Raw genomic sequence first — 10851 nt, forward strand, 5'->3', positions numbered from 1 at the left:
ATTTCCACATGTGTAAAAAAAAAAAAAAAAATTTCCTAAATAAAGAAAAAAAATATATATATTATTCCCATAAATACATTTCTTTAGCTAAATAAAAAAATAAACAATAAAAGTACACATATTTAGTATCGCCGCATCTGTAACGACCCGACCTATAAAACTGTCCCACTAGTTAACCCCTTCAGTAAACACCGTAGGGGGGAAAAAAAAAAAACCACGAGGCAAAAAACAACGCTTTATTATCATACCGCCGAACAAAAAGTGGAATAACACGCGATCAAAAAGACAGATATAAATAACCATGGTACCGCTGAAAGCGTCATCTTGTCCTGCAAAAAACGAGCATCATCAGCAAAAAAATAAAAAAGTTATAGTCCTGAGAATAAAGCGATGCAAAAATAATTATTTTTTCTATCAAATAGTTTTTATCGTATAAAAGCGCCAAAACACAAAAAAAATGATATAAATGAGGTATCGCTGTAATCGTACTGACCCGAAGAATAAAACTGCTTTATCAATTTTACCAAACGCGGAACGGTATAAACGCCTCCCCCAAAAGAAATTAATGAATAGCTGTTTTTTGGTCATTCTGCCTCACAAAAATCGGAATAAAAAGCGATCAAAAAAATGTCACGTGCCCGAAAATGTTACCAATAAAAACGTCAGCTCGTCCCGCAAAAAACAAGACCTCACATGACTGTAGACTCAAATATGGAAAAATTATAGCTCTCAAAATGTGGTAACGCAAAAAATATTTTTTGCAATAAAAAGCGTCTTTCAGTGTGTGACGGCTGCCAATCATAAAAATCAGCGAAGAACCCCGCTATAAAAGTAAAACAAACCCCCCCTTCATCACCCCCTTAGTTAGGGAAAAATTAAAAAAAAAAAAAAATGGGCTAGAGTCAGGGTTTCCACTGTTTAGACACATCAGGGGCTCTCCAAACGCGACATGGCGTCCAATCTCAATTCCAGCCAATTCTGCGTTGAAAAAGTAAAACAGTGCTCCTTCCCTTCCGAGCTCTCCTGTGTGCCCAAACAGTGGTTTACCCCAACATATGGGGTATCAGCGTACTCAGGACAAATAGGACAACAACTTTTGGGGTCCAATTTCTCCTGTTACCCTTGGGAAAATACAAAACTGGGGGCTAAAAAATAATTTTTGTGGGAAAAAAAAAGATTTTTTATTTTCACGGCTCTGCGTTATAAACTGTAGTGAAACACTTGGGGGTTCAAAGTTCTCACAACACATCTAGATAAGTTCCTTGGGGGGTCTAGTTTCCAATATGGGGGTCACTTGTGGGGGGTTTCTACTGTTTAGGTACATTAGGGGCTCTGCAAATGCAATGTGGCGCCTGCAGACCATTCCATCTAAGTCTGCATTCCAAATGGCGCTCCTTCCCTTCCGAGCCCTCCCATGCACCCCACATATGGGGTATCAGCGCACTCAGGACAAATTGTACAACAACGTTTGGGGTCCAATTTCTCCTGTTACCCTCAGGAAAATACAAAACTGGGGGCTAAAATATAATTTTTGTGGGAAAAACTGTGTTTTATTTTTATGGCTCTGCATTATAAACTTCTGTGAAGCACTTGGTGGGTCAGAGTGCTCACCACACCTCTAGATAAGTTCCTTAGGGGTCTACTTTCCAAAATGGTGTCACTTGTGGGGGGTTTAAATGTTTAGGCACATCAGTGGCTCTCCAAACGCAACATGGCGTCCCATCTCAATTCCTGTCAATTTTGCATTGAAAAGTCAAACTGCGCTCCTTCCCATCCGAGCTCTCCCATGCGCCCAAACAGTGGTTTACTCCCACATATGGGGTATCAGCGTACTCATGACAAATTGTACAACAACTTTTGTGGTCCAATTTCTTCTCTTACCATTGGGAAAATAAAAAATTGGGGGCGAAAATATAATTTTTGTGAAAAAAAAAAATATGATTTTTTTATTTTTACGGTTCTGCATTATAAACTTCTGTGAAGCACTTGGTGGGTCAAAGTGCTCACCACACATCTAGATAAGTTCCTTAGGGGGTCTACTTTCCAAAATGGTGTCACTTGTGGGGGGGTTTCAATGTTTAGGCACATCAGTGGCTCTCCAAACGCAACATGGCGTCCCATCTCAATTCCTGTCAATTTTGCACTGAAAAGTCAAACGGCGCTCCTTCGCTTCCAAGCTCTGTCATGCGCTTAAACAGTGGTTTACCTCCACTTATGGGGTATCAGCGTACTCGGGACAAATTGTACAACAACGTTTGGGGTCCATTTTCTCCTATTACCCTTGGGAAAATTAAACAAATTGGAGCTGAAGTAATTTTTTTTGTGAAAAAAAGTTAAATGTTCATTTTTATTTAAACATTCCAAAAATTCCTGTGAAACACCCGAAGGGTTAATAAACTTCTTGAATATGGTTTTGAGCACCTTGAGGGGTGCAGTTTTTAGAATGGTGTCACACTTGGGTATTTTCTATCATATAGACCCTTCAAAATGACTTCAAATGAGATGTGGTCCCTAAAATAAAATGGTGTTGTAGAAATGAGAAATTGCTGGTCAACTTTTAACCCTTATAACTCCCTAACAAAAAAAAATTTGGGTTCCAAAATTGTGCTGATGTAAAGTAGACATGTGGGAAATGTTACTTATTAAGTATTTTGTGTGACATATCTCTGTGATTTAATTGTATAAAAAGTCAAAGTTGGAAAATTGCGAAATTTTCAAAATTTGCCAAATTTCCGTTTTTTTTCACAAATAAACGCAGGTAATATCAAAGAAATTTTACCACTATCATGAAGTACAATATGTCACGAGAAAACAATGTCAGAATCACTAGGATCCGTTGAAGCGTTCCAGAGTTATAACCTCATAAAGGGACAGTGGTCAGAATTGTAAAAATTGGCCCGGTCCATAACGTGCAAACCACCCTTGGGGGTAAAGGGGTTAAAAAAAAGTGAATGTGGCCAAAACTCCACCCACCCATGGCCAAAACCCCACCAACTTGCAGGTAGCCAATCTATATACATAATTATCTAAGGGGTACTTCCGTCTGTCTGTCTGTCACGGATATTCATTGGTCGTGGCCTCTGTCTATCATGGAAATCCAAGTCGCTGATTGGTCGCCGCAAAACAGCCACGACCAATCAGCGACGGGCACAGTCCGGAAGAAAATGGCCGCTCCGCTCCCCGCAGTCAGTGTCCCCGGCGCTCCGCTCCATACTCCCCTCCGGTCACCGCTAACACAGGGTTAATGCCGGCGGTAACGGACCGCGGCATGGGTAACGCATTCCGTTACCGCTGCTATTAACCATGTGTGTCCACAACCTTTTACTATTGATGCTGCCTATGCGGCATCAATAGTAAAAGAAAGTAATGTTAAAAATAGTAAAAAAAACCTGCTATACTCACCCTCCGTTGTCTGCTGAGCCGCTCGCGCCTGCCGCCATCTTCCTTTCCCAGCGATGCTTTGCAAAATTACCCAAAATACCTAGCCATAGACCTAGTCATATAGGTAATTTCGCAAAGCATCCGGGGAACGCAAGATGGCGGCAGCCGCGCGCCAATCTGCACAGCGCCGTTGGATCCCAGGAAGTGGAGAGACGGGACGCTGAGGAGCAGCGACGGGAATGGTGAGTATGTTCAACTACAAGGGGCCCTCAGATCGTTAGGTGAGTAGGTTTATTATTTTAACCTGTGATATACTTGGCTCGGCAATATGCTACGTCACTGTGCAATATGCTACGTGACTGGGCAATATACTACGTGACTGGGCAATATACTACGTGGCCGGGCAATATACTATGTGACTGTGCAATATGCTACGTGACTGGGCAATATACTACGTGGCTGGGCAATATACTACGTGGCTGGGCAATATACTACGTCGCTGGGCAATATACTACGTCGCTGGGCAATATGCTACGTGACTGGGCAATATGCTACGTGACTGGGCAATATGCTACGTGACTGGGCAATATGCTACGTGACTGGGCAATATGCTACGTGACTGGGCAATATACTACGTGACTGGGCAATATGCTACGTGACTGGGCAATATGCTACGTGACTGGGCAATATACTACGTGGCTGGGCAATATACTACGTGGCTGGGCAATATACTACGTGACTGGGCAATATACTACGTGGCTGGGCAATATACTACGTGGCTGGGCAATATACTACGTGGCTGGGCAATATACTACGTGGCTGGACAATATACTACGTCGCTGGGCAATATACTACGTGGCTGGGCAATATACTACGTGGACATGCATATTCTAGAATACCCGATGCGTTAGAATCGGGCCACCATCTAGCTACATTGATGAATGAGCGGAGTTTGGGACAGGTGAGCAGAGTTACATCCGCAAAACACCGGAATTTTACGCCCAGTGAGGGCCAATTAGAGATTTCAGTGGCTGTCACTGGGGTGCGGGCTCCAATTGTTCACAGCAGGGAGCCGGCTCTTTGTACCGGATCAGTCACAAACAACCCATCATTATTCCGGACCCAGCTCAATACAGGTACTTGCAGCCTGGTCCTCCTCCTCACAGCACATCACAACTTTCACGAGGCTGAAGTTGGCTTCTTATTTGTCAGTTTCTTATTCAGTAATTTTTTCTTTTATAGGTTTAACAACAAAAAATAATCATCACAATAATAATACACAATGCAGCGAGGTGCCCTGATGTGAACACACTTAACAGCTGCAAAAATTATAAAACTGGCACAAAAATGGGCACCGAAGGGCCACTGATCTCACACCATAATCTGTGAAAATTGGCTGGTTGCCCACTTTGATGCCCAGAACCCATTTGGGCCAGGCTGGAGGGACCTGGGTTTGATGCGGGGAACAATATCTGAGTGAGATCAGTGACCCAAAGTCATTTAACCCTTTCATTAATGCCCTCCGGTGCCCACTTTGATGCGGGGTCCAGGCTGTTTAATGACGAACCCTCAGCTGTGAGAAGTTCTTAGATTTCTTCATGTTCAGGTGTTCGGCCTGTGAATGAACACTGGTACTTTCCTATTCACTAACACATGAATCTGCAACGTGTGCACATAGCCTAAGAGTTGTTTTGTTTTATGTCTTTAATTAACTTGGAAAATCCCTCTGAATGTGCAGCGGTCAATGCATTTCTATGGCTTAGGATTAGTCATTTTAGGATAGTTTGTTGTACATTATATTTCAGTTTCTTACTAAAGTGCATATATGAAGTCTCCATCACTGTTATAATGTAAAAATGTCACCCATAATCTGTACGGATCTATTGAGAAACAAACGGAAATCATGTTCAAGGACAAAAGAAAAAAAAAACTAAACGTCGTTGCATAAGTGTAAACACCCGCTTATGATTGAGGATGTGATTGGGTTCAGAATTAGCCAATTGCATTGAAACTCATGGTAACTAGTAGTCAGTGCACAGCTGCCATCATTTACAGTGATTCTGATTAACCCCATGCAAAGTTTAGCTGTTCTAGTTGACTTTTCTTCTCATTTTCTTGGTTGCATTTTACAGAAAAAAAGCCTTTGTCCATTAACCCCTTACCGGCATCGGACATACTATACCGTCCGATGCCGGCTCCCCTGCTTTGATGCAGGGCTCCGCGGTGAGCCCGCACCAAAGCCGGGACATGTCAGCTGTTTTGAACAGCTGACATGTGCCCGTAATAGGCGCGGGCAGAATCGCGATCTGCCCGCACCTATTAACTAGTTAAATGTCGCTGTCAAACGCAGACAGCGGCATTTAACTACCGCTTCCGGCCGGGCGGCCGGAAATGACGTCATCGCCGACCCCCGTCACATGATCTTGCGCCGCTGAGAGCCGCGGGCCGTCAGAGGGTAAGTATATCCCATATTTTTTATTTTTATTCTTTTTTTTTACATGAATATGGATCCCAGGGCCTGAAGGAGAGTCTACTCTCCTTTAGATCCTGGGAACCATACAGGACCGCTCCCTGCACATGCCGTACCCGGCATATAAGACGACCCCCGACTTTTGAGATGCTTTGCAGGGGTTAAAAATTCGTCTTATACACCGGAAAATACGGTACATTACAGATTACAAAATAAAAAAGGATTAACGTTGAAGAGAACTTACAGGTTATGTCATGGTATCATCTTGGCTGGCCTGTGGCTTAGGCTACTTTCACATTAGCGTCGGGCTCGGCCCGTCGCAGAGCGTCGGGCCCAGGTACCGACGCATGCTGTGGAAGCGCCGCACAACGGGGGCAGCGGATGCATTTTTTCCACGCATCCGCTGCCCCATTGTGAGTTGCGGCGAGGAGGGGCGTGGCTTCGGCCACGAATGCGCGGCCGAAAATGGCGGACACAACGCACAAAAAAAAAGTTACTTTGAACGGTTTTTTGTGCCGGCGATCCGCCACAACACGGCACAACCGTCGCACGACGGTTGCGACGTGTGGCAATACGTCGGTAATGTTAGTTTATGGGGAAAAAACGCATCCTGCAGACAACTTTGCAGAATGCGTTTTTTCTCCAAAACGACGCTAGTGTGAAAGGAGCCTTAGGAGGATAAATACATCCAGATGCATGGAACAGCTTTGCCAAGCTGTGTTAGATCGCTTCCCGACCAAGACTGATGGCTGGTCTAAGAGTATAGTGACTTATACTTCTGAGCTTGTGACATCACTAAAGGGCTGGTTAATGATATGCACTGATCGGACAGTTCTTTACCTTATTCCAAGGTCTCAGACAAAGGCATTCCTGAGTGAGAGGGGAGGGACAACGGGTGGCTTTGCCGGATTGGTCACCTGCAGTTTAAAGCCACACCCTGCCCACCATTAGTATCAGGTTGCCCAGTCTCTATCATAGGCTTTGTTTCGGGTAGGAGTGAAGCTGAGGGGTGGGGGGAAGAGAAAGGGGTCGCAGCTGCATTGTGAGTGTGTGTGTGTAGTTAGCCATGTCCTTCTGAAACTACACTCACAATAAGACATTTTTTGGCATCATCGTGACAGCAGCACAGGGCCATATAAATTCTTCAATGACGCTGGCAGGCTCGTCGTACATTACGGCTGTATAGCGGGGGGAGGGAGAAAGAGTGGCTTAGAATTCCAGCCTTGTGTGGGCAGGCAGAGGAAATTGCAGCTCAGAGCGCTGTATGTGTAATTGAAGTAATCAGGACTTCTTCCTGTTTCCTGACATATGCACTGTGGTATCAGTGGCTCAAAGGCATTTAACCCCCTTAAAAATATCAGTTACTTATTCAAATCTGTGAAAATGGGCTGTTTGCCCACTTTGATGACAGTTCTGGTGCCCAGAACTCATTTGGGCCAGGCTGAAAGGACCTGGGTTTGATGCAGGGCATCACTATCTGTGTATTTTAAGTGTCGTATCAGTGGCCCAAAGGCATTTAACCCCTTAAAAACATCAGTTACTTATTCAAATCTGTGAAAATGGGCTGTTTGCCCACTTTGATGCCAGTTCTGGTGCCCAGAACCCATTTGTGCCAGACTCGAGTGACATGGATTTCATGTGGGGCATCAATAGGTATGTAAATGTATCAGTGGCACAAAGGCATTTAACCATTCAAAAATAGCTGTTACTTATTCAAATCTATGAAAATGGGCGATTTGCCCCCTTTGATGCCAGTTTTGATGCCCAGAACCCATTTGTGCCAGGCTGGAGTGACATGGATTTCATGTGGGGCATCAGTAGGTATGTAAATCAGGTGTTAGATCAGTGGCACAAAGGCATTTAACCCCTCAAAAATAGCTGTTACTTATTCAAATCTATGAAAATTGGTGATTTGAGTACTTTGATGCCAGTTTTGATGCCCAGAACCCATTTGTGCCAGGCTGAAGTGATTTGACTTTGATGTGGGGCATCACTAGGTATGTAAATCAGGTGTTAGATCAGTGGCACAAAGGCATTTAACCCCTTCAATACCATACCTCAGCGCCCACTTTGATGCCCATTTTTGTGCCAGCCTTCTAAATTTTGTATCTGTTTTTAAGTGTATTCACAAAAGGACACATGACCGCATATTATTATATACTTAGAATGGTTTATTTTTATACCAAAACCTGAAAAAAACAGAAAATAAAAAATAGCCGAATAAGAAACTGAACGAATAAGAAACCAACTTCAGCATCGTTTACTTGCTCATGTTTAATGTATTTGTCTATATTTGACCTGTATTCACATGTAAAGCGCCATGGAATAAATGGCGCTATAAAAATGTATAATAATAATATTCACTAACAGCAATTGGAGATTTTGAAAATGCATAAAATAGAAATTCAAAAGGTCCTGCCTGATTCATTATTGCACTTTTTTTAATCTATTTTTTGTTGTTTTTACTCCTGGTTTTCATTTGTGCCCAATTTATTTTTTTAATTTGTGCATTTTTTTTTAAATAACAAAAATGTTTAATAACCAGAAAAGTAGTATGTTTCTATGTGTTGAGCATCCTCCTCACTCTCTCCATCTTGATCTGTATTAGACACATCTGGACATTCTTCCACATCATCTTCTGAATCAATGTCACTTTCTTCCCCCAAATCTTCTAGCTGTAAGGGGTCTGTCTCATCATCAAGCAGTATATTTTGCACTTGCTCAACATGAAGGGCATTGGACAAGTCAAATATTCTCCTCGCCATTTCAGAAGAAAAGCAGAAGCAAGAGAGAGAATATGTGTTAAGGTACCGTCACATTTAGTGACGCTGCAGCGATATAGACAACGATGCCGATCGCTGCAGCGTCGCTGTTTAGTCGTTGTGTGGTCGCTGGAGAGCTGTCACACAGACAGCACTCCAGCGACCAACGATGCCAAAGTCCCCGGGTAACCAGGGTAAACATCGGGTTACTAAGCGCAGGGCCGCGCTTAGTAACCAGATGTTTACTCTGGTTACCATTGTAAAAGTTAAAAAAAAACCCAGTACATTCTTACATTCCGGTGTCTGTCGCGTCCCCCGCCGTCAGCTTCCCTGCACTGTGTAAGCGCCGGCCATAAAGCAGAGCGGTGACGTCACTGCTGTGCTCTGCTTTACGGCCGGCTGGCGCTGACACAGTGCAGGGAAGCTGACGCCGGGGGGACGCGACAGACACCGGAATGTAAGAATGTACTGGGTTTTTTTTTAACTTTTACAATGGTAACCAGAGTAAACATCTGGTTACTAAGCGCGGCCCTGCACTTAGTAACCCAATATTTACCCTGGTTACCACTGAACACATCGCTGGATCGGCGTCAAACACGCCGATCCAGCGATGTCAGCGGGTGATCAGCGACCAAAAAAAAAGGTCCTGATCATTCCCAGCGACCAACGATCTCCCAGCAGGGGCCTGATCGTTGGTCGCTGTCACGCATAACAATTTTGTTAACGATATCGTTGCTACGTCACAAAAAGCAACGATATCGTTAACGAAATCGTTATGTGTGAAGGTACCTTTAGGGCGCAATGTGCCTGAGAAGCGCACACTTATTTCTAACAAAACCTTCTATGACAAATCCACAAATTTAGCACTAGCTATTCATAAAACAAGCTAAAAAAAAACAATTGGGATGAATAAAAACAGCAAATTCTAATCCTCAAAAGGTGAGATGCATTCAGGGGCAATAAGCCCGAGAAGCCAAAACACTGATATCTGATCTCCTGCAGCACAAGAGGCTTCTCAGGTTTCACAAAGGTCCTGGGAGGATGGTGTTTCCCAGACAAACCACTGAAAATAGAGAAATGAAACTAAGTGAGCTGCGCCTGTCAGATCAGTTGCCCCTTAGGCTACGTTCACATTAGCGTTGCGCGCCGCTGCGTCGGCGACGAAACGCACGACGCACAAAAAAACGCGCGCAAACGCACGCAAAAACGCTGCGTTTTGCGACGCGTGCGTCGTTTTTTGACGAAAATCGGACGCACGAAAAATGCAACTTGTTGCATTTTCTTGCGTCTGACGCTAGCGTCGGAAACGACGCACGTGTCGGAAAACGCAACAAAAAAAACGCACGCGTCCCCCATGTTAAACATAGGGGCGCGTCGCCGCTGCGTCGCCGACGCAACAGCGACGCACATTAGCGGAACGCTAATGTGAACGTAGCCTTACAGAGGGTTAAAAAAAAACAACAATGCAAGTGATGGGATTGGGCCAAAAGTGTGTAAAAAATAAATAAATAAAAAAATACAAAAAAAAAACCTCGTAAAACCTCGAGCAATATCCTCGCCGCATACAGTGCAGGTGCAGTTAGCGCCACATAATATTTTGGAAAGTAATCGCAATTTCTGAATGCAGCTAATTCATCGGTCTAGAAATATAGCGCAGTCATGCTATAGCATAAGTGTGCACGGAGAGCAGTACTGTAGGGTCACTATGAAGGTGCTGTACCGCCCCAGGGGTAATATTCCAGGGAGGTGCGGGCACTTACCAGTGTGACGAGCTCTGCGTCCTCCAGGAGACTGGAGATCTGCACAGTATCTGGGCTTGTATACTCCTCTCCATCTGCAGAGATTCAATTCATAGGAAACGAAACTGAAACTGTGACTAATCCCTCTGTAACCCCTTCTCTGCCTCCTCTGTGCCCTGACCGTTGGGAAGAATTCACACAGTCATTGTTTCCTAATGGCACATTTACATGTGACTTTTTTCTTTTTGTTGCTTCACAGTCAAAACCTCATAACAATAAAACAATGTAGGTTAAGACATCTAATACATAGATAAGCTGATAGAATATATACGGTTTAAACTGCGGGTGTCAAATACCTGCTGTCATCTTACTATGATATTTTTTTTAGCTAATAAAGGACCCCCCTCCTTTATTAGCTAAAAAAATATCATAGTAAGATGACAGCAGGTATCCTCCAAGTCCACAACTTTCATAATGGCCATGAATATCGGATAAGTGT

At 43.8% G+C, this 10851-nt stretch overlaps 1 protein-coding gene across 2 annotated transcripts in view; it reads right to left on the reverse strand.

Moving 5' to 3' along the window:
- LOC138672576 (interferon-induced GTP-binding protein Mx2-like) overlaps positions 1–10434 on the reverse strand; it is a 41373-nt gene extending 30939 nt beyond the window's left edge. The window contains exon 1 of one of the 2 annotated variants that reach the window (XM_069760703.1): positions 10374–10434. The gene's annotated coding sequence lies outside the window, so the exon portion shown is untranslated. The remainder of the gene's footprint in view (positions 1–10373) is intronic. The other variant, XM_069760702.1, reaches the window with a different exon arrangement.
- Between the last annotated feature and the right edge of the window lie 417 nt (positions 10435–10851).

This window comes from Ranitomeya imitator, chromosome 3 (assembly GCF_032444005.1).
Source record: "Ranitomeya imitator isolate aRanImi1 chromosome 3, aRanImi1.pri, whole genome shotgun sequence".
Classification (NCBI taxonomy): domain Eukaryota; kingdom Metazoa; phylum Chordata; class Amphibia; order Anura; family Dendrobatidae; genus Ranitomeya; species Ranitomeya imitator.